Source organism: Podarcis pityusensis (assembly GCF_964106645.2).
Source record: "Podarcis pityusensis genome assembly, chromosome: 12".
Lineage (NCBI taxonomy): Eukaryota > Metazoa > Chordata > Lepidosauria > Squamata > Lacertidae > Podarcis > Podarcis pityusensis.
The window spans coordinates 35,150,216-35,174,973 of NC_138037.1; the positions used below are offsets into that span (position 1 = coordinate 35,150,216).

The 24,758-nt window shown below is 47.5% G+C and overlaps 1 protein-coding gene across 2 annotated transcripts in view; it reads left to right on the forward strand.

Annotated features, from left to right (window-relative positions):
- The window catches only part of IL6 (interleukin 6), a 96,393-nt gene that overhangs the window by 64,059 nt on the left and 7,576 nt on the right, over positions 1-24,758 (forward strand). The window lies entirely within an intron of this gene.

Here is a 24,758-nt window from a genome sequence, read left to right on the forward strand (position 1 = left end):
TGGATGGTTGACTAGATTCCCTCCCTCTATTTTTTTTTTAAAGATGGGGTCAACATTTGGCCACCTCTGGTTTTGTGTTCCTTTACCTGTTTTCCAAGAAAATTAACAACATGAGATTACATCTAATAGTACTTTTAGTATATCAGGATGCAATTCATTTAGCCCTGAAGACTTGGTTTCATTTAGAGTGGCTAGATAATCCCATTCTATCTTTTTACTTATCTTGGGCTACAACTCCTCCATAATTTGATTTGTTCTTGAACACAGTTTCCCCTGTGTGATAAACTGATACAAAGTAGCAACTGAGCAATTCCACTTTCTGCCACTTGCTAACATTTCTCTATGGACCTACCGTTTCCTTGTTCTTCCTTTTGCTTCATACATACCAAACCCCTCCTGCTTTTGTTATTATTAACATTCCCTCCCTCCCTCTCTCTCTTAAGCCTGAGTTTATTTTCAGCTGTAGCTCAGTGTCATATCTAAAATTCCACCTATGAAAGCTAAACCAGTCCTGACTCTTAAGATGGATGATCAGGATCTTCCCTGGCTTCATTTTGCAAATGAAAATCTCATAGGACTGCTTTAGAGTGTTCTAATACAGTGTGTTTAGTTCTTTCCTCCTTTATTGAACAGCCTCAGGGTGGGGAAAGATTTTAAATTTTCTCTCAAACAGGACCAGCCCAATAAATTTTGCTACTCAGTCAAGGTGCATAACCATAGTGTCCAAGGCCGGTGATGTAACTTTGACACCTGAAGCAGAAAATCCCACAAGTGCCTCTTCCCGTCCCTGACAAGAGGAATAAATTAGAAAACAATTTGCTTCCCTTTCATAACACCCAACATCAGCTGCCTGAGGTTGTTGTCATACTGTACTCTCTCGAATGATAGGCAAACCCTGTGACTTGCCCAAATGCACCAATTCCCCAAGCTGGAAAGCAGCCCTGTGGAGTTGCTAATTAGCAAACCAGAAACCTCTGAAGTTCCTTAACATGTTCACCCTGAGAGTTCATGTCTTATATAGCAAAGGCAGCTAGTACTCTGTGACCTTCCGGATGTCGAAGGACTCCAACTCCCATTAACCCCAGCCAACATGATGGAAGTTGGAGTCCAACAACATCTGGAGGTCCACAGAGTAGCCAGCCCTGCTCTATAGGGTTTCTTCAAGATACTGTAATATATTTGCACCATGGACCCTGTTATGTACTGAGTTGAATAGGATCCAAAGGCAGCAGTCTGATTGGTCCTAGAACAATAGAATTCAGAATGCAGCAGTCTGATTGGTCCACAGGAGCCACCCAATCCAGCCCCAGGTGGAAGGGAATCCGCAACCTGATTGGCCTACAGGAGAATCCTGGAATTAGCCGATCACGTGGGGCCCGTTGTGTAAATAATGTATATAAGGCAGACATTCTGGGGGAACTCGATTCCTCCTCACCACTATGAGCTGAATAAAGAGCATGAAATCCACTCTCGACTCCGAGTATATTTCAGACCCCAAATATTTTTTGTTGCAGAGTACAGCTAAAGGATGAAGACTGATAAATATGACTTGGACAAACTAATTGGCTGTTGTTGTTTTTAGTGCCAGTTACAACTCCTTTCTCCTGCCTTTTTTTTTTTAACATGACATAACAAATAATGGTCATGATATAATTTAAATGTGATGCAGGAGGACAAGGGGAGTTTACCTGTGCAGCATTGCACATGTCCAGCATTTTAAAAATGACTGCTATGTGTGTAGTGACAGCGCACTATTGCAGCACCTGTCTGGGCCATGTGTCCCAGCTGTGCTAAAATGTACACATACCAGCTGAGGGCCTAGTTTATATGAGACTCTGGTACATGAAAGGCAGCATGGGTAATTTCTTCTTGCCCAACCTTGTCATGTTTAAATCGGGCCTACAGTGAAAATCAGCCAGGGAAGGTTGTAATTGAATCTGTAGCTCTCTTGGCCTGTACAAACACACCCGTTTCTCCCACAACTTCTCTTTCTCTGACACGTGGAATAAATCCTCACTTCATGGATAACAGCCTGTGACAAATTATAATGAGAACAGGCAGACCGTGATGCCATCCGTTCTCGAATTCATTCTTCCCAGTCCCGTGGAACTGGGGGACAATGTCACATGTGACAGAGATAACAGCACCATTCCATTAATACAGTTTGATGTTGTCTGTCACCTCTGAAGATCGGAACATATGAAAGTGCAGTCAGTGTTGTGTGAAATATTGTGGATTGAAAAGCGCATGACGCATAAGGCTGTCAAACTCTGTTTTGCAAGTAGCGTTCCCTGACACAGCAGGTTGCTAAGCAACCTCCACCATGGCTCACCTAAATATATGTACTTCCTGAGAAAGCCAAACAATGGCATGCTTAGGATGCATTCTTAGATTCTTCCCTTTTATTTCAGAATCAGTCATCTAGAATCATTTAGGATTGTACTCCTATAACCGCTATCTCAGGATGCATCTATTCTTAACATACCTTTCCCAGAAGTAGTTCTGTCTCTGGCTTACACCCACAGTTATTCCTTTATTTCAGATCGTCTTCTCTTCGACACCCCTTGGTGTTGTACGCTACTCAGACAAGATACGAAAAGCAGCCTCATATTGAGAATCCGCAGCAGAAACCTGCACCGTAGCCGCAGAAAGATGGAAGATTAGTGTCTGCTGTTTAGATCATTTGGTGATCTGCAGTAGTTCGTGGGTTTCTGACTCTTGGTTGTCTAATAAAAGTAACAGGAAGCAACTCAACCCACTTAAATAGATTGCTGAAGCAAAGAGACCACTAGGGGTTCAACCACACTTCCACTTGTCCAGAGCCTATAATGCATAGGTCCGAGCAGTTTCCCCCTTGCTCCACTCCTTTCCCATGTGTGAGCCCATCACCGTTCCTTAACCATTATTGGTTTGACCACTCCACGCCTGATGTTCACCTTGTTCTGCAAAACAAATCATGAATTGGAGAAACAAGAAGCCATGATTTGTTTAATCGTTAACCTGTGCTTTGTAAAACCATGGCTTAGTGCTACATGCAACCATAGAAGGGAAGAACACACAAGGATGAAAGAAAGGGATTATTTATTTATTTTTACATAGTCTTCAGATTAAGACCTCCTAAGAGAAAGCATTTGACAACATTCACCAATGTATTAGTCAGCATTCAAGTTGTCAGAAGTTTCCTTTATTAAGGAAACAACAACTGAAAGTTTATGTACTTGGCAAGCCTTGTTAAAAAGCGCATGCAGAGATGGGAAATCAGTTCCAAGGAACAGAAACTGTGAACCACCCTGAAACCTCCAGGAATAGGGTGGTATCTAAATCCAATAAATAATAAATAATAATAATAGGAAGGCCAGTTATCCCCTACACAGAATTATAAAGAAAAAAGGGGATGGTGGTTCTGGATACAGTGGAATGCTAAACAAGGAAACTGACTGTCTCCTTGCTAACTCAAGACTCTGGTTGCAATTACTCCAACTAATATTCTGGTGGGTACATATAGAAGATACATGAGACAAGCATAGCCATGCCATTAATTTATGTGCAAGAGCAACTTTAGGAATGAGATACTTGGGACACACTTTCTTTTCCTGTGGTTCCACGTACCCCTGCCTGCAACACACATTGTCCTGATTTTGTCTTCAGTCTGAAAACATCATTTCAGAATAATCTTAAATTGTTTGTTTATTTATTTGGGGTTGGAGTGTATATATTCCCATGACTGCATCCTTTTTTCTTTTTGAAAAATCCCACATTGTGCAATGGCATTCATTGGGACCTGGTTTCCCCTGTACCAATCTACCCATGACTTAAACTCTTCTGGGGAGGCCTTGCTAATAGTTCCAGTTTCAAAGGAAGCTCAGTGGTCTCTGACCTGCCGAATGGTCTTCTCAGGAATAGCACCAGCTGTAGAACACACACCTCTGGCATATACAGTATGTTGTTTAGAAACTTAAAATAGATCTTAAAGTTCTCCCTCCCCCCCCCCCCCAAGATGGGCAATTGGTGGAGCCTGTTATAAAAAGGCCAGTAGGCATAGCAGTCACCCAAATGTGCCATGGGGTTGAGATCTGGGGTGAGGGCAGCACCACTTTATTAGAAATGCTTTAAAATGGGTTAATTTGCTTTATTCCCTGGGTAATCCAACTCTGCTGGCAGCATAGACATATTTGCCTTCTATTGAGTCAAGCATTAATAAAAGCAGTGAGTCAGTATTGGTGCAGACTGAACTGACTGATTGAAGACTTCCAAATAAGTGTTGGTATGGACAACTAAAACTGGGACGATAGAAGAGAATGAATACATATTCAATTTCTGCTGGCCAAGTATCCATGTTTGGCTTTCAAGCTAGGTCTAATGAGCACATTGAAAAAGTTCACATACCATCCCTTCATAGAGAAGTGATCTGTGGAAATGATTGTATACAGGATTTAGTTCATTATTTATTGCATTGCCCTTTGTATGCCTCTCCTATAAATAAATTCCTATCTTATTAAGTATTGCAATGCAGCAAGTGTTCAGTTCAGGACATAGTGATTCATCTGTTACCTTATTAATAATAGTACATAACCTGTCAAGTTGTGTGGTGTACAGTGGAGGCCCCTCTGTTAGGAAAACTGGGGCATAGCCCTCCCAAGATTCTGAGCCCCCCCCCCCAAAACCTCCAGAGTCATAGTCCAGTCTTTCTCCTGTTGTCTACAGTCATTATTAATACATTTCCACCAACCAAGAGGCTTCCTAAATGCTTCTGCCCATCTCCTCTGCTTAGCCAATCAAAACAATCACCATCTGCAGGTCTAGCCTCTGTCTCCAGCACCTCAATCCCTCAGAAATGGCTTTGGTAGGGCAGTGGATTGGTTTGCTCATTTCCCTTCCTTTTTACTCTGTAAGAAGCTAGGGAGAGAGGGAGAAACCCGCAAAAAATGTATAGGGGGGAGCACAACACTGATAAGTCCTCCTTGTCAATCAGTCCACCCTAAGCCAATCGGAACTTCTAAAACTAAGCAATTCAGTTATTCAGACTCCAATCACATCTAGAAGCCATGGAATTTAGCGGGGCTTACTTCTGAGTAATGTATGGTCATTGTGATGTTAACACACACTAGAAATTGCGGCAGCAGCGACCCCTCAACCTTTGCTGTTCACTTTCCAATCGACAACAAAGATTGCTTCATTTCAGCAAACATTCTCCAAGTTGTTTTTATGTTGCTGATTTTAAACCTTTTGGACTGCAATCCTATATTCACTTACCTGGGAGTAAATCCAATTGAATTTAATCTGGCTTACTTCTGAGTAGACATTTACTGTACAGGATTGCACTGCACCTTAGTTTTCAGATGCTCCAGAAACCGGACAATGTAAAAAAGAAAAGGAAAAAAAAGCTGTATAATCCTATATGTCTTCCATTTAGATGTTGGTTTTTTTATTGATTGTGGGATTTTTCTTTGCTGCATATTGATTTGTTTTCATTTATATTACAGTACACCCTTCACTAACCTGGTGCCCTCCGGATGTTTTTGTCTACAATTCCCATCAGCCCCAGCTGACAACAGCTGTAAATAAATGATACTGAAATCAAATAAACCAAGGAAACATGTTATCAGAACCGACTCAGATTTGATCTCCACAGTCTTGGGTGAATTAAAGGGATGCTCTCTGTCTCCTACAAGATGTGATCTTTGAAAGTGGGATTAGCTACTAAGACCTGTGAAGCAACACATTCAACATGCAGGGCTCCAACTAGAGTAACTTCAGTGGAGCTAACAGAAAGCAGAACAATATCAATGTCTGTTGAACTCCCAAGTAAATAGGTATAGAATTCAGCCCTAGCAATATGAAAAGCTAGCAATCAGATGCATATGAGCTTATGCAATTTATTTTGTATCTTGCCTACCAGCTACCCTATATGCATTATTATCTGCAACCCTTTCACTGCTCTTCAGCTTCACAACTCTAAGAGGTAGCAACTTGCCAAAGATAAGCAGTGAATGTTGCAACCAAATGATGAACATCTCATTTCACGTCCACATTCTAACCACAATACCACAAAGCACTCTTTCGCTCATACAGCATGTGTGTGTGTTTGTGTAGTCAGTATTTATTCATAAGCAAAGGGCAGCAGCTAAAATCTAGACTGAAGACAGAGGCAATATGAAAAGAGAGCTGGCTATGTGTCCCTTGGAATGGGGTGAGCCTAGCATTCAAAATAACAGACATTACTAGCAGCTAATCCAAGGCTGTCGATAGCCATCAGTCTTAAGGTGTTTCTGTATAAGCCGAAATCAGGCTGGCTTTTTCTTACAGGTATATTCTGCAACATGTCATAGACACAATAACAGAGTATTTGTGGTGGATTTATACTGGACTGTCTACACTTCATTCTGATTTGTTAATTGTTCTGCTATGCTTCCCTAAAGTTACCCCTTGATTGCCATCTTGCCCTGGTTGGCATCTGTCTGTCTCCAGAGACAATGGAGTGTATCTCCAGGGATGAAGTCAAACTGCTGTGTTAGCAGCACTGCAGTGAGCTCTCCATGGCACAAGCCTGGACGGTGTGTATGAAGGGATGTTCTGGACGACAAGACCGCCCTCTTGGCCTCGTCGATATGGTCCAAAGCAACAAAAGCGGGACAAAAAGGCTGTGAAAGTTGTGTGTTATGAAAAGTTACAGGATTTCATCAAGTAGCTACAGGACTAGTCGTATGCCCACCCCAAAAGTTTTGTAGGTTTTCAAGTATATTGAAAATGGGATTACATATTGTCAGAGCTGCTTCCAGATCCTAGCTCACAGAGGATCACGCTAGCCAGCGATCATTAAATAAAAGTCTTTATTGAGTTACAGTTTCCATTCTCAAGCTGCTGCGTGCAACTCTACGTCTCATGGTTAGATCGGCGAAGCTCCATCTGAGTCTCCGCCCCTTGTACACCAACTTAATATCCTAGCCTTGCTCCACCTTTTCCGCCTGACTGTTCTTCTCTGGGTCCCTCTGCCCCCCGGGGTCTCTTCCTTCCGGGATTCCTCTGACGCTGACGCTGACCCCCCTGACTCTTCTCCCTCCTTTCGGCGGGCTTTAGGACCTGGCTCCCTTTCCGGGCTGCCTACTGCGCCACCTTCCTGTGCATTTGAACTTGGCACGCGCGCCCAACCTTCCACCTTCCGTCTGACCGTTTCTTCGCTCCCCGATGGAGGTGTGGCCACTCCTGACTCGTGCCCTCCCCCCTGTTGCGAGCTGCCAGCGCTTGATCCCTGGCGCCCTTCCTCTTCCCTGCTCTCTGGCGGTGACGCTGGTCCTGATTTCCAACTGCTCCCCTCTGAGTCCCCTCTGGCTCTATCTTCCTGGGGTGTCCCCCTAGGCTCCCCCCTTGCCCTGGCCACTGGTGCTCCTTTCTGTGAATCTTCTGATTCACTGGAAAGACTCGGAGATCTCGGGTCGTCGTCATCACTCATCTTTTCTTCTGCCTCCTCTCCCTCGCTCTCTGTTTCCTCCCTTGCCCTTGCCTCTGCTCCTGAACCCCTGACATCCATCCCCCCCTCGAAGCCCCCTCTTCCCCCCTCCCCTCCTTCCGGTGCGGGATCTGGGTGCTGCCGTGTCAGGGGGACGAATGTCGGATACAGTTCGCTTCCCGTGGCGGGCCGCCATCCGAAGTCTTCCGGTTCTTCCTCCCTGCTCTCGTTGACGACGGTCACCTCCGCTTCCATCTCTGTGCCGCCGTGCTCGAAACCCGGGTCGTCCCCGAAAACGTCCATGTCCGTCTCTCCCTCGTTGCCTTCTGGAGACGTTGCTTGTCCTGGACCCTCCAGCCACCTTCTGCGGAACTGCTCCTCTGGTCGATCATCCCACCAATACGAGGGTTCTGAAGCAGATCCCGAGGGTGACCCCTCCGGGGAACGGGCGTCTCGTGTCGGTTCCTCGTCCGAGTCGAACCCCCGGAACGTGCTGGCTGAAAGCGTGGGCGTGAAAAGCCAGTCGTCGAAAAAGTCTGCTGGCATTGGCCTATGTGGGAAGAGGGCATGAAACTCTTCTTTGAGCAGAGGTTCGTCTAAAGCGTAGCCCGGCACCCAGCTGTTGGCACTGGCCGGGGTGCCCTCCTTGGCGAGAAGGTATTCTACCCCCTCTTCCCCCCATCTGGAGTCCAAAATCTCCGTGACTTCGTTGATGCGCTCCTCCTGTGCCACTCCCCCTTGCCAGGTTCTCTCTCGGAGCGGACCCGGTGCCGTTCCTGGTTCCTGAAACCTGTGAGGTGCCTTGTAGGGAGTGAGCACCGATCTGTGGAACACCGGATGCATTCTGGAACCCTCCGGAAGAGCCAGCCTGAAAGCCACCGGGTTGACCTGTTCGTCGACTTGGTAGGGCCCCAGTTGTTTATGCCCTAGTTTCTTCTTCGCCAACGACCTGGCCGGCACTGCGTGGGCTGCTAACCAGACCCAGTCTCCCACATGGATCTCTTCGCCAACCCTTCTGTGTTTGTCCGCTTGTACCTTGTATGCGTGTTTAGCCAGCTCCAGGTGCCGCCGCAGCTGATCGTGGACCTCCTGCAACTCCGACGCGAACGCATCTGCTGTCTGCGGCTCCCCCTCCCCCATTCTTTCCAGTCCCGGGAAGGTTCTAGGGTGCCTCCCGTTGTTGGCGAAGAACGGCGTGACCCCCGTGGACACGTGCTTCGTGTTGTTGTAGGCGAACTCGGCGAGAGGCAGGTAATCCACCCACGTCGCAGGCTGTTGATTCGCATAACATCTCAGGTACTGCTGCATGATGGCATTGACCCGCTCCGCTTGCCCGTTGGTCTGCGGGTGTCTAGCCGACGCCAGGTTGATCTTGACGTTCAGGAAGCCCATCAGCCTCTGCCAGAAGTTTGAGATGAACTGTCGCCCTCGGTCGGACAGAATAGACCGCGGCAGACCGTGAACCTTGAACACGTGGTCTATGAACAGTTTGGCGGTTTGTTCCGCCGTGGCCACCTTCGCACACGGAATGAAATGTGCCATCTTGGAGAACAAATCCACCACCACCAGCACAGCCGTCTTGCCCCTCGAGCTGGGCAGATCCGTGACAAAGTCCAGGGCCACTCTCTCCCATGGCTCGAACGGAGTTTGCAGCGGTTCCAGCAGTCCGGCCGGCGGTCTGTGCACTGGTTTGGACCTCTGGCAGGTGTCACACCTCGCCACGTAGTCCGCGACGTCCCCTCTCATTCCGGGCCACCAGAAGTCTCTGGCTACTAATTCCACCGTCTTCTCCTTGCCAAAGTGCCCGGCAGTGGGCGCGTCGTGCAGCTGCTGCAGTACCTTGGCGCGAAGTTCGTCTCCCGGCACGTAGATGGCCCCTTTACGGATGAGCAAACCATCTCGCAGCTGGAACTCGTCGGTCGCTGCCGTGCCCCTGTGCACCTCTGCCATCTTTGCTTGCGCGAAGGAGTCATCCTGCAACGCTCGTCGCACCGCATCCAGGTCAACTGTCGCCGCCACGCACGCCCACACTGTCGGTGCGAAGATGTGCATGGCGGCCGCTGGCGTTGCCTCCTCCAGATACTGTGGCTTACGGGAGAGAGCATCCGCCATGATGTTGGTGTCCCCCGGGACATACTCTATTCGGAAGTCGAAATTCGCAAAGAACTCAGCCCAACGTATCTGCCTCTGGTTCAGGAACTGTGCCGTGCGCCAGTGCTCTAGATTCTTGTGGTCCGTGCAGACCTGCACCGTGTGCTTGGCGCCGATCAGGAAGTGCCTCCACGCTTTGAACGCTGCATGAATGGCCAGCAACTCCCTGTCCCAGATGGTGTAGTTCTGTTCGGACTTGCTGAGCTTCCTTGAGTAAAACGCTCCCGGCCTCCAAACCCCCTGCGGGTCTTTCTGCAGCAGGACTGCTCCCACGGCTCTGTCCGAAGCGTCTGTCTCCACCCTCATCGGCCTGCTGGGGTTGACATGAAGCAGCTGCTCTTCCGACGCGAAGAGACGCTTGAGTGCCTGAAAGGACTGCTCCGCCTGCTCTGTCCAGATGAACTTCTTTTTCTTGGAGCTGAGCGTGTCCGTGATGGCCGCTGTCTGCATCGCAAAGCCTTTGATAAACTTGCGATAGAAGTTCGCGAAGCCGACAAACCGTTGGACCTCCTTCCGGTTGCGTGGGCTTTTCCAATCCAACACTGCTCGGACCTTGGCGCTGTCCATGGCGAGCCCTTTATCAGACAACTTGTAGCCCAGGAAATCCACCTCGGTCACGTCGAATTGGCACTTCTCCAGCTTGGCGTAAAGCCTATGTTGCCGTAGCCTGCTCAGCACTTCCTTGACGTGTCTGTCATGCTCCTGCTGCGATTCCGAAAAGATCAGGATGTCATCCAAGAAACAGACGCACGTCTTGTAGAGGAGCCCCGCCAACACGTGATGCATGAAAGCTTGAAAAACGTGGGAGCCATTTTGCAATCCAAAAGGCATAACTCTATATTCGTAGGTGCCCAGGGGCGTGAACATGGCTGTCTTCCACTCATCTCCCTCCCGCATGCGAATGAGGTTGTATGCCCCTCGCAGGTCCAACTTGGTGAACACTCTGCCCTTCCGTACCTTTGCGAGGAGGTCGTCGATTCGGGGCATGGGGAAGTCCGATGGCTTGGTCACACTGTTCAAGATGCGAAAGTCCACTACAAGTCTTTTTTGGGGCGTGTCCCGCTTCTTAACAAAGAATACCGGACTGCCCCCCGCTGCCTTGGACTCTCGGATGAAACCGCGCTCCAAATTATGATCTATGAACTCTTTGAGTTCCTGCAGTTCGTCCTCAGACATGGAATACAGCTTCCCTTTGGGCAGCGCCGCCCCCGGCAGCAGGTCAATTTTGCAGTCATTGTTGGAATTCTGCCTGGGTCAGAGGAATGTGCCACAAGCATAGGCACCGGCAGATATTCCTGTCGACCTCCCCGCGTCTCCCAACCTCTGCTGATAAGCAGGCGAGGTCCGGCGATTCTTCTCAGATGTATGAGAGGAACACACCGTTCTTCCTCTCTCCCCTTTGGTGTCCCCAGGGAGGGGAAAGAAGCAGACAGAAAACTATTTACATCATTTATTTCTGCCTCTTACATCAGTACAGAGAAACATGTCTGCACTCAACAACAGCAAGAAGAAAACTCCTCCCAAGTACATCCAGTACGGGTCATATGACACACACACACTGAGCTAACATCCGGTGCTCAGTACAGAATGGACTGCCCCTTTGTTCCCATGGCAACAGTCACAAACATCCTGTCTGGCTTTCCAGCCACAAGCAGCTGGCTGAGCTGCTAAAGCCTTTGCTTGCTGCAGCATTGGTGCTTTATGGTAACATACTCCCCCTAAAGTATCAATGTGTGCCGCGAGCAAAGCGTCATCCAGAGAAGAAAACAAACAGTTGTTATATTTATAACATTCCCCTGTTGTTTCAGTTCCACCCTTGGAACTACCCGCCACTGGTTTAACCAATGTACCTCTCTGGTTGTGTGACTTCGCATTACCTTGGTTAACACCTCTCTGTTGTGCCTTTGTCTCTGACTCAGACACAGCTTCAATCTGTCCTTGGTCGTTTACAATAGCAACATATGCAAGGTTAGCAAACTCCTTTGAATACCTCTTGGGTGGTACACCCTTCGTTGCTCTCTCAGACCTACGTAAAAGTTGCTGCTCTTCTCTGCTTTCTGGTTCAGCCTCTGAACTCTCTGGAGAACCAGTACTAAGCTTAATCAATGGTTCATCCTCCTCTTCTGAGGGTCTAGTCATTATGTGAGGTTTCCTCTCAATGACTGTGACAACTGAGCTGTCTGAGCTATCGCTGTCATCATCAGTACTACTGAACTCAATAAGATCAAACTCATCATCATCATCATCATAATCGCCTCCTGTGGGAAATGTCTGTACTACCCGCTCTTGCTTTGGAGCACTCTCTAGGAACTTTGTGAGAATCACCTGACCAGATTCAGACAAAATTACTCTGTAGAGACCCTTTTCATAACCCACAAAAATGCCTCTGGCATTCTTTACTCCACCTGGAGCTTCTGTTCTCACATGAGACCCGAAAACCTTAAAATAGGCAACAGAAGGTTTTCTATTGAACAGCTTCTCAAAAGGAGAAATTCCCAACTCTGTTGAGACCTTTCTCAACCACACGTGAACATAGGACATTAACGACTCCGCCCAATATTCATGTGGCTAATGTGAACTCAGCAATTGCGCATTCATTCCCTTTTGCAATTCTTTGTTCACTTTTACACAAACCCCCCTGTTCCACGCTTCGGTCGAGACAGCCACTTTGTGGTCTATCCCTTTTCCATCCAGGAACTTCTGAAACTTCTGTAACAGAAAAATTGGCTTCTCATCTGTGAAGAGACAGTCAATGTTAGCATCATGCATACTTTTAACCTTGTCACAAAACTCCTGAAACCTTTCTAAAGTTTCTTGCGGTTTCTCCATCATATAAACCCAAGAATAATTAGTGAAACAATCCACACACAAAAGGTAATACTTTGCACTGCCTCTAGATGGTTCTAGAGGACCAATCACATCAGCATACACCCGCTGAAATGCTCTGTCGACCTTCTTCGTCACCTTCCTGGTGCTCACACTGGTCACAGCTGCAAGAGAGATTTCGTTAGAAACAGAAGAATTACATTTCATGTAATCACTTTGATCAAAAGTCAACAAATACAGTCCATCTTTCTCTTTGGCAGTAAGAAACAGTTCTCCATCTTTGTAGATCTTGCAGCTTTTAGCATCATAGGACAGTTTCAGTCCTTTCTTTGCAATCTGCGACACGCTCAGCAGATTAAATCTCAGTTCTGGAACCAGGTAAACATTGCTTATAGTCAAGTTCCGACTCTCAAGATACACAGTCCCAATTCCAGTCGCTTCCAACTCCTGACCGTTGGCCTGTTTCACAGTGAAGCTTTGCTTCTTCAACGTCGAAAATAGTCCTCTGTGCGGGCACATATGAACCGTGGCGCCCGTGTCAATTATGAACGAGTTCCCAACATCTGGCGTGGTTCCTTTTGCCATCATAGCCTTTGCAGGTTTCACCTGGCACTTGGTACGGCTTTTGCCTGACGCCTGAGGCTTCGTAGAGCTGCTCTTTGCTCCTCTTGACTGGCGCAGCTTCTTACAGTTTCGCTGTAGATGCCCAGTCTGTCCACAATTGTAGCATCGGACAGCACTCAATGCTACACCATGCTCTCCAGTAGCATCAGCAGTGGGGGAATTAGAACTCTGTTCTTCCCTCCCCCTGTCTTTTTCTTCCAGCGCAGCAAGTCTGTCGTGTTCATTCAGGACCACAGCACAAACTCTCTCCGCGGTCAGCTGCGCGGCCGGTAGGGAACCAAGCTGACTGGCAACAACCTTGTAGGTGCGGCTAAGGCTGTTTATCATCATGAAGCAAAACACTTCCTCCTGAAGACGAAAATTGCGTTCCACCATCTGTTGACGCAGAAACTTCATTTCTGTCAGGTGCGCTTGAACATCTCCATCAGGCGCAAGTCTCAGATTGGTCAATTTCTCAAAATACAGCAACGCTGAAGAACCAGCATCTCTCTGATGCGTTGTACGCAGCGTGTCCCATACCTCTTTCGCATTTTCTAAATGCTGAACATGCACCAACTGATCATCTGAGACACACAGAATTATAGCAGTCCTGGCCCTTACATTCTGTGACTCCCAACCTCTGGTTGGTGCTGCAGGGATGGGGTTTTCAATTACATCAAAAAGCCTCTGATTCTGCAGCAGGGCCTTCATCTTTACAGACCAAGATGAATAATTGTCACTGGTTAAGGGAGGTGGGCAAGGCAAAGCTCCTTTCTTGGCATCCATCTTGAAGCCAAGCCTCTTCAGCTTTCCAGCCCACACTCTCAAACAAACTGTAAAATCCAACAGTCGTTTTTTTCCTTTCTCACGCAGCAAACTGCAAATTGTTTACGCTCTTTGCACCTGGCAGCTAAACTCAGGCTGCTATTGAAAAGTCCCTTCCAAGAGCTCGTAAACCTTGTAGCCAAAACATTCTCTGGTTTTGTTTCGCTTTCCCAGGCTTACACTCAGAGTCCAGCCCCTTTGCCAGTAACCTTCCGTTACTTAGCAACAATGCATTTCAATGGGACCTCTTATCTACCACAAAAATTTGTGGAATGCAGGCTTCTGCCTCCAAGCTGCAGGCCTCTTCCTCCGGAGCTTTTGTTTTCTTTGAAACGCAGCTCCGTGAACCAGGGAATTAATCTTCCTGCGTTCACACTTTTAGCCCGAAATGCAGCATACCTTGAACTTTGTTGCTCTGGAAAACACCTCTTCTTTCCATCAGCTGTCTGTGGAGCCCCTGGCTTCTTTCAGACGCTTTCCTTCCTCCTTGGAGCAGAGGAGGACAATCCACCAGCCTCTCATACAGATGTCCGATGAATCGCAACCATCCGAAGGCTGCCACTGTTGGAATTCTGCCTGGGTCAGAGGAATGTGCCACAAGCATAGGCACCGGCAGATATTCCTGTCGACCTCCCCGCGTCTCCCAACCTCTGCTGATAAGCAGGCGAGGTCCGGCGATTCTTCTCAGATGTATGAGAGGAACACACCGTTCTTCCTCTCTCCCCTTTGGTGTCCCCAGGGAGGGGAAAGAAGCAGACAGAAAACTATTTACATCATTTATTTCTGCCTCTTACATCAGTACAGAGAAACATGTCTGCACTCAACAACAGCAAGAAGAAAACTCCTCCCAAGTACATCCAGTACGGGTCATATGACACACACACACTGAGCTAACATCCGGTGCTCAGTACAGAATGGACTGCCCCTTTGTTCCCATGGCAACAGTCACAAACATCCTGTCTGGCTTTCCAGCCACAAGCAGCTGGCTGAGCTGCTAAAGCCTTTGCTTGCTGCAGCATTGGTGCTTTATGGTAACAGTCATATGGTCTGTGGGGGGGTAGCCTGTCTGCCTCCTTCTCGCAGAAAACCTCCAAAAATTCTGCGTACTTGTGGGGAACCGCTTGCAGCGTGCCTAGCTGCAGCTGTGACTCCTCTTCCCCTCCTTCCTGCCTGGGCACGATGCAGTGTTCAGCGCAAAAGGAAGAGCCGAAGGTCAGCTGCCTCTGGTACCAAGCCAGCGTCGGGCTGTGCTTGTCCAGCCAACTCATGCCCAATACAATGGGCGTGTCCGATAGTTGAGTGACATTGAAGCTGATGATTTCCCTGTGATTCCCAAGTCGCATCACCATTGGTGGCGTCTGCTTCACCACTTGCCCCCCTAGCAGCTCCCTGCCATCCACCGTGACAACCTGCAGGGGCAGCGTGGCAGGCAGCAACTGTATAGCGTGCCGGTCGACAAAGTCCTGCCCTATAAAGTCCGCATTGCTTCCGGAGTCAATGGTGATTGGCACGTCCATGGTGATTCCATTGGGCAGCTGGAGCGACGCGGTGAGCCTCACTACCGGTTTGGGCGGGAGGGGGTCCATGGGCTGTAAAATCTCTGGGGACTGCTTCACTGACACGTCTGGCTGGGCCCCAGTGCCTCTTCCTCCAACCAGACTCCGTCGTTTCCCTGCTGTGGTTGTCCTTGCTGCGTTGCTGCAGTTACCATTGCTGAGGCTGCAGTGTGCTTGTGGAGCCTCTGGGGACACTCTTTCGCCATATGCTGTGGATCATCGCAGATGTAACACTTCCTGTTCCCTCTAGGAGGCTTCGCTTTCACTGCTGCCGGTGCTAGGGCTCTGGCTGCTGACTGAGCCCTTGCACCTCCAACCTCCATAGGTTCCGCTCCTCCTCCTGGCGGAGGCGTGGATTGCGCACGCGCTGCTTCTCTGGGAAGGAAGGAGGAGCCCCTGGCTGGTTCGCGCCCTCCACGCCCTTCGTCCCTGCTCCACGGACGTCCTTCCAGCCGCACCCCCACCGCCAGCGCCCTCTGAACGATCTCCTGCGTGGTCCGGGGTCTCTCCCCCCTCGCAATTTCATCTTTAACCGAGCCGTGCAATCCCTCCCAAAACAGGTCTCTTACAGGAGCCGAATCTCTGTCCCATTCCAGGGCACTGACCAAAGCGAAAAAGCGGGCATGGTACTGCCTTACGCTGGCCCTCCCTTGCTTCAGTCCATGTATCTGCTGCCGAGCAAGATCCACGTCAATGCTTGATAAAAAGCACCCATCCATCGCTTTAATAAAGGCATCCGCATTTTGGAGCGCCGGATCCTTATCTCTCCACAAATTGCGCAGCCATGCTTTAGCATCTCCATGCAAATGGGACATGATGAATCCCACCTTCTCTTGCTCATCTCTAAAGTCTTTGTTCAGCAGTTGCAGTGCACACATTACATCTGCTCTAAAGTTGGGGTACTGTTGCAAATTCCCATCGAAGTGAGAGACCAGACCGCCTGTTCGTCTCCCCAACCCAATCCCCTCCGGTTTGGGTGTCAGTTGCCCTTGCTTCGTAAGCACTTCCAACCTGACCTGGAGATCCCTGTAGGCGGCAGCTGCGTCCTCCTCTCTCTTCCTGGATGCAAGAGCCTCGGCATTCAGTCGTGTCACTGCTTCTCTGAGTTCCACTATCTGCTGTTCGGCCGTCATGTTGTCTGCCGTTCGTGAGCTCGCTAGTAGGCACCCGCTTTCTCTCCTCTCCGCGAGGACGTAGATGCCCACAATCTAGGGATGGAGCTTACTGTCAGAGCTGCTTCCAGATCCTAGCTCACAGAGGATCACGCTAGCCAGCGATCATTAAATAAAAGTCTTTATTGAGTTACAGTTTCCATTCTCAAGCTGCTGCGTGCAACTCTACGTCTCATGGTTAGATCGGCGAAGCTCCATCTGAGTCTCCGCCCCTTGTACACCAACTTAATATCCTAGCCTTGCTCCACCTTTTCCGCCTGACTGTTCTTCTCTGGGTCCCTCTGCCCCCCGGGGTCTCTTCCTTCCGGGATTCCTCTGACGCTGACGCTGACCCCCCTGACTCTTCTCCCTCCTTTCGGCGGGCTTTAGGACCTGGCTCCCTTTCCGGGCTGCCTACTGCGCCACCTTCCTGTGCATTTGAACTTGGCACGCGCGCCCAACCTTCCACCTTCCGTCTGACCGTTTCTTCGCTCCCCGATGGAGGTGTGGCCACTCCTGACTCGTGCCCTCCCCCCTGTTGCGAGCTGCCAGCGCTTGATCCCTGGCGCCCTTCCTCTTCCCTGCTCTCTGGCGGTGACGCTGGTCCTGATTTCCAACTGCTCCCCTCTGAGTCCCCTCTGGCTCTATCTTCCTGGGGTGTCCCCCTAGGCTCCCCCCTTGCCCTGGCCACTGGTGCTCCTTTCTGTGAATCTTCTGATTCACTGGAAAGACTCGGAGATCTCGGGTCGTCGTCATCACTCATCTTTTCTTCTGCCTCCTCTCCCTCGCTCTCTGTTTCCTCCCTTGCCCTTGCCTCTGCTCCTGAACCCCTGACACATATAATTGCCTTGATACCATTATCATCACAAATCATCACACCATAAAAAGGATGCCAGGCTTCCTGGATGAGTCTGGATGAGCTTTTACTCCTCCTCTCATGCTTCACATGGGACATATAAAGGTTAAGGTAAAGGACCCCTGGACGGTTAAGTCCAGACAAAGGCGACTATGGGGTCCAGCGCTCATCTCGCTTTCAGGCCGAGGGAGCCAGTGTTTGTCCACACACAGTTTTCCGGGTCATGTGGCCAGCATGACTAAACCGCTTCTAGCACAACGGAACACTGATGGAAACCAGAGTGCTCAGAAATGCTGTTTACCTTCCCTCTGCAGCTGTACCTATTTATCTGTTTGCACTGGCATGCTTTCGAACTGCTAGGTTGGCAGGAACTGGGACAGAGCAACGGGAGCTCACTCAGTCACGGTGATTCGAACTGCTGACCTTCTGATTAGCAAGCCCAAGAGGCTCAGTGGTTTAGACCACAGCGCCACTTGCATTGGGACATATACTCCCTAGCCTGACCCTTTAAAAAATGCACCAATTTTCATAGGTTTATCCTGTTTGTAAGTACTCTGGAGATGGCGATAAGCTTTCTTGGTAAACTTAAGGGGAGGACAGCCAGCCAATGCCACAAACAGCCAGATCTGGTTCAAATATAACAAACTTTCATTATCACAGAATTCAAGTCTCGAAAGAAACTGGTCTGTTTAAACATTTCACAGTAGAAGGGCGTTCAGAGTATCCCTACTTCTCTAAAACCCTGATGTGTGTTTTCACCTTCACTCTCTGTTTTGAAAGAGGCCAGGACTTGAAACTCTGACTTACGTAATAAATTTGGTAGTGGATTTGAAAAAGGAGTTTTGTTTTTTTGTGGGGTTTGTTTTTTTTTAATCATAACTTTAAGCATTGTGAGGAAGTTTAACATTGCGCCAGACGTGGGTGGGTGTTTAGTCGGTGTGAGATTCTAAGTTTCAGCAGGCTATTCTGTAGCAGAGAAAAGTCAAAAGTCCAATAGGCAATTCGGTGGCCCAGGACAGCTCCTCAAAGATGAGAGAAGATCACATATTTATAATGGATTTTTATTCTTGGGTGTGGTTTCTGTCTCTTTAATAGCTCTGGAGCATAAACAAGAAGCCTGCATCCATGGCACACCGGCTGTATTCAGATCTCTTAAATAAAATATACAAATCTCCAGGAAAGCTAACTGTAAAACATGTGCCTTCAATGGCTGCCTCACTTCCCCTTACAAAATATTATTCAACCATTTACATGGTTAATTGGAAGCAGGGCTCATTGTGTTCAGTGTTCAGGGAACTTACTTCCACATCAGTATAAACAGGATTTGATTAATCACCATAGTGATTAGTGAACCATAGTGAACCAACCACCACTTGGACTACTGCAACGTGCTCTACGTGGGGCTACCTTTGAAGGTGACCCAGAAACTGCAATTAATCCAGAATGCAGCAGCTAGAGTGGTGACTGGGAGTGGCCGCCGGGACCACATAACACCGGTTCTGAGAGATCTGCATTGGATCCCAGTACGTTTCCGAGCACAATTCAAAGTGTTGGTGCTGACCTTTAAAGCCCTAAACGGCCTCGGTCCTGTATACCTGAAGGAGCGTCTCCAACTCCATCGTTCAGCCCGGACACTGAGATCCAGCGCCGAGGGCCTTCTGGCGGTTCCCTCATTGCGAGAAGTGAGGCTACAGGGAACCAGACAGAGGGCCTTCTCGGTAGTGGCGCCCGCCCTGTGGAACACCCTCCCATCAGATGTCAAAGAGATAAGCAACTACCTGACATTCAGAAGACATCTTAAGGCAGCCCTGTTCAGGGAAGTTTTTAATATGTAACGCTGTACTGTTTTTAACACTTGATTGGGAGCCGCCCAGAGTGGCTGGGGAAACTCAGCCAGATGGGCAGGGTATAAATAATAAATTATTATTATTATTATTATTATTATTATTATTATTATTGTAGATTATAGTCCTGTTATATTTGATGAGTTTCGGTTGTTATTACTTATTTATTAAATTTCTATACCGCCTTTCATCCGAGGATCACAGGGCAATTTAAAATATAAAAACACAAAAATACATGCCATAATAACAAACAAAAACAACAACCCCACCACACACAGTGGCCATAAGGTTGAAAGTTAGTAAGGCTCAAGGATGTGGACAAGGTGCTTGGATCAGTCAGGACAACCACTTGCATTCTAGATCCTTGTGCTCTTGAAGGAAACTGATTTTCTAGATCCATTTCAGTCAGGGTTTAGGCCTGGTTTTTGCACAGAAAATTGTTTTGATCGTCCAACAGAGGACTTCTGTTGGAAGAGAGACAGGGAGAATGTGTCCTTGTTAATTCTCCTAGACATCTCAGTAGCTTTTGATGCCATCAGCTATGGTATCCTTCTGGAGCGGCTGTCCTAGTTAAGGGTGGGTGGCACTTCTTTGCAGTGATTCCAGTCCTACTTGGATGGTCATTTCCATAGGGTGATGCGTGTGGAGCGCTCCCCATGCAACCTTCAATGTGGGGTTTCCTCAGGGTCCAATTTTACTCCCCATGCTGTTTAACATCTATATGAAACGCCTGAGTGAGGTCATCTGGAGTTTTGGAGTATATTGTCAGCAATATGCTGATGACACTCAGCTCTGCTTCTCCTTTACATCTTCAGGTGAGGCAGTGATGTGATGGACTGTTGTCTTGCCTCAGTAATAGACTGGATGAGAGCCAACAAACTGTAGCTCAATACAGAAAAGACTAAGGCACTGCTAATGGGTGGTTCCCTAGACCAGATGGATGGGAGGTTGCTTGATCTTGGTGGGGTTATACTTCCTCTGAAGGAGAGGGTATATGGCTTGGGGGTACTTCTGGGTCCATTGCTGTGGCTCGAGGCTCAGGTGACACAGATTGCCTTCCATCAGGTTTGGCTGGTGCTCCAGCTGTGCCCCTGCCTGGACAGGGATAGCCTAACTCCTGTTGTCTGTGCTATGGAAACCTCTAGGTTAGATTACTGCAATGTGTTATACCTAGGGCTGCCTCTGAAGACAGCACAGGCACCATCCATTTCCTATGGCCCTTGTAATTGGAAAGGGGGGAGGGAGGGAGGGAGGGAGGGAGAGAGAGAGAGAGAGAGAGAGAGAGAGAGAATGCTAACTGCTTGCTGTGCAGGTTCACAGAGCTCTGTGGGACTAAAGGGGAAGTGGCTCCTGGTTTCTCTGCAGATTCCCATTTGTTTTCCAGGGGAAAGTGGTGGGACAAAGGCAAAACCACTTGGACTTGTGCTTTCCAGGACAAGCAGAAGTATGGACCAGCATTAAGTCTGGATCATTGATTAAAAAAACTGAGTCCAGAGAAACTCAGGCTGTTTTCTTTCACCATTCACAGTTTTGTATCTCTTTCATTATTATTTTTTTGAATGGGCCAATGACCCCTCCTTCCTTTGGGGGAAATCATTTTCGGAACTATTATCAGGAGAGAGAGAAAATCTGAACTTCCCCAAAACAAGCGTCAATGGCAATTCTTAGGCTATTTTTAGGCTGGGCACTTGAAGCAACAACCAAGAAACTGAACGTTTTTAATTAATTTTCTATTGAAGACTAGAAAATGTAAGAAGACAGTAAGGTCACTTCCAGGCACTGTGTTTATTGAGCATTCATCTTGATTTGCTTGAGTGGAGATTAGATGACAGTGCGCCAACCAAATGTCACCCCGTGGTTTCAGCCGCATCTCCCCTTCACTTTCCTTATTGCAATAAACCCAATATTTTTGGGGAGCAGACTTTTTGCACAAGACCGTCTAATCAACTATAATTGTGACAGACAGCTGAATTTGCCAGTGTATGATCGAATCCTTCCTTTAAATAGCAGCAGTGCCCTTTGAAGCAGCTGCAGAGGGCACACCATTAGAATTCAACATTAGAACCCTGATTCAATATTTTCCTCAATACTGACGACCCCCCCCCCCCAGCACATGATTTGTGTGCAATGGGGTCCCATGGGGAGTGCTGTGGTGGGTGGGAGACAACCTTAAGTTAAGTTGGAAGGCTACATTTATAATGCTCTGCAGGGGTGGGTGGGTGAGGGCCTGTCCCCCTGCCCTCACGTAAACTCAAATCTGCATTTTATTTTTATTGGTACAGGTGCAGGAAGGAGAGATGTTTTTTCATAGGTATTGAGGAGGTGATGAGACCCAGGGAGGAGCCACCAGAGTTGTAGAGGCAGAGGGAGCTATGGAGGGGAGAGACAGTTCTATTATCATCAAAGAACCAGGATTAAGTCCTGGATAGCTGTGGTTTTACCATTCAGTGGCCTGCTGTTGACAATCATAGAACTGATCCACAACAGGGTGCTGGTTGGCCCCATACCACCCCCCCTGTTTTAAATAGCTTTGGATTGGGTTGGGCTAGATCAGGGGTTGTCAACCTGGCCCCTACAGCCCACTAGTGGGCGCTTTAGGATTCTAGGTGGGCAGTAGGGGGTTCTACGGCACAAGCTGAATCCTCCTTCCATCAAGCACTGGTGGGCGGTAAGGAAATTTTACCATCAAAGAAGATGCATTAGTGGGCGGTAGGTATAAAAAGGTTGACTACTCCTCGGCTAGAAGATCCTCAAGGTCCCTTCCAACTCTATAATTCTATGATTGTCAACAGCAGGCCAGTGACAGGCCAGAATCCTGGCTGAGGAAGCTGACCTGGTTTGTATTACAGAGGCCTGGTTGGATGAAACTGGTGTGTGTGTGGGTGTGGGTGTGTGGGTGTGTTAATCTCTCTCAGCTCTACCCATTGGGATTCTCTGCACACAGGGTTGGACTATATTGCTTTTGAGGTCTGTTCCAGTGCTATAACTGCGTGCTGAAAGCACTATTTAAATTATTTGACTGATTTTGCAACTGTCTTTCCTGGCAGATCAAAGCAACTATCAGTAATATAATCACCATGAAAACAATTAATTAGAAACAAAAGCAAAAAGTCATATGAAATGTCATCCTTTTAAATAAGAACTGCCTTCATAGCAGTAATTGGAGCAAGTGTATATCTACTGCTGTGATTGCATTTGATCACACAAATAGTGCCTCTTCACATTTGTTGCTCCTGGCTGTGCTGTCTCATGGCAACTGTATGGTCTACGTCATGTGTGTACCCAACATTTGTGACTTAAGAGTAAAAAGAGATCACAATGCCACTAGCATTGCCATCCCATTTTCCTGTGTAGGATTTGATAAGATTGTTCAAGGCAATTTATCATATAAAGATTTTTTTTTTTAAGGGCCACTATCAATTTTTAATCCTTGGCACTGATTTTGTGGCAATTCCAATAAGTAATGCAGAAGACGTTTTATAACTCTGTTGGCTTTATTTGTTTACTGTTCCGCTTTTTCATAAGAACAGAAGGCTTGATTTGAATATTTTCCACATAGAAAAATTATGTCCTACAAAGCCAAACGGCAACATGACATATCATTTTTTCTCCAGGAAGTAAGCATAAAAATCTGAAAAGCTGCACTGACTAAGGGTTTTGCAATGCACCCAGAGAGTTCCCCAGTACGTCACAGGCAATTTGTGTGGTACAGTACTTTGAGCAAATGTCTAGTTATATACTATCTAGGAGGCCTGTAGTTGTCATTTTTAAAAATAGTTTCAGCTGAAAGCAAAAAAGGGGAGTAGAAGGGAGAAGAACAGATTCTTCCATTAAAATTTCCCAACTAGTTTGTATTGTGTGGCAACAAAGCAGAGGAACCAAAGATCTTGCCATGCAACAGCCACAAAATTCCTGTTGCATTATACAGAAATAACCTGGATAGAGGTAGTCATGATGGTTGGTGGTAACTATCTACTAGCCTAACGTAAACGTGTGATTCCAATGACTTTCTGTATGTGTACATGGAACAGGTCATGGGCATTAAACCAGAGTGCTTCTTTCTGCAATAAGATGGTGCAAGAAATCACTTTTCTCTATCTGTATTTAACAATATATAAAGTTAGTGATGTGTTACCATTAAGTATTTTACCAAGACTTTAATCATCTGCAAGCGATCTGACACGGCACTTGCTGTAAAAATGCTTTAAATAAGCATATTAGAGAAAATCCTTTGGTTTTTTTATTTTTCTGTTTGATGTCCATTGCTTTTTGTTTTAACCACTTTTTTAAGCATTTTGTGGTGAAGATGTCCTTAAAATGTCTTAACAGAGAGATTTCTTAAGCCACTGAGATTCAGAGACCTCTATCTACAGAAAGAAAACTGTGTGCATTTCAGCCGTTTATCCTTGCTGACTACGTACAGCACCTTGATTCACAGAAGGGCAACATATGATCTTTCTACTCCCTTCAACCTGATTCACACTTTAAGCATGTGAACAAATCAGAGGCTGAAGTGAGGATAGGTAATATGATCCCAGGATAACAGAGAAGAGCAGCCTGCAGAGGCTCCCTCAACCTTGGACTGATCATAAAAGCAAGCCTTATGTACAGTGAGAGACCAGAGTGCTGTTGACATATTCCAGGAACTCTATTTACTAAGATTTTTTTCAGGGTGGATCTATGAGTTTGTTTGGACCCTGGACAAGGGCCTGGAGGCTGAGAAGTGTTGGGTGGAGAGGTGTGTCAGAAGGAGAAGGGACGGCTATCTCTGCATACTGATTAGTAATTTGTATTATCAGTGGAGGAGAGCAGAATGACCCGCAGGCCCTTGACAGCTCTATCCCATCCATCCAAAGAAATCTCCCCAGGAGCCACTGGTGGCCTGTGAGCCAGCTCTCTAGCAGGTGCAGGAGGCTGGAAGCCTCCAAGGTCTTGAAGCGCACTGTCAAGCATCATGGCACTCACATAAGATGCCCTGGGCCTCATAAGTGGCCAAGGCATTGATCAAATACTGATGGAGCTATCATTGCACCTGAGGCGAGTCCCCAATGGGCTGCACATGTGCTGTGTACCATTACTCTGTTCTCCATACTGCAGGGCAGCCCTTTCTGTGCTTGCAAGAAAGGCTCCCACCTACTTTTTGCATTGTGCCGTGTGCTTTCCCACGCATCCTTGTCATACATGACATGTGCGCACAGTCATAGGAACTGCTTGGGGTGGGTGTGATCACTCCCTGCTGCTATGGAACAGTTTGGAAGCAGTTTGGACTAGGATTTCCCCATAGCCAGCATAACAGAGCTTTTCCAAAGAAAAAGCTGAATTGCTTTTTGTTTATTATCTCAAATGACTACTCTCACTCCTTCATGAGAACTTTTTTTTTTTTGCTCCAACACACACAGAGAGGAAATGAAAGAGAGGTCATCCATCTCCCTTGCACATGCCTCACTTTAAGTCTGTAAGCGGTCCACAAGAACATTAATGGAAGCAGGCTAAAAGGCA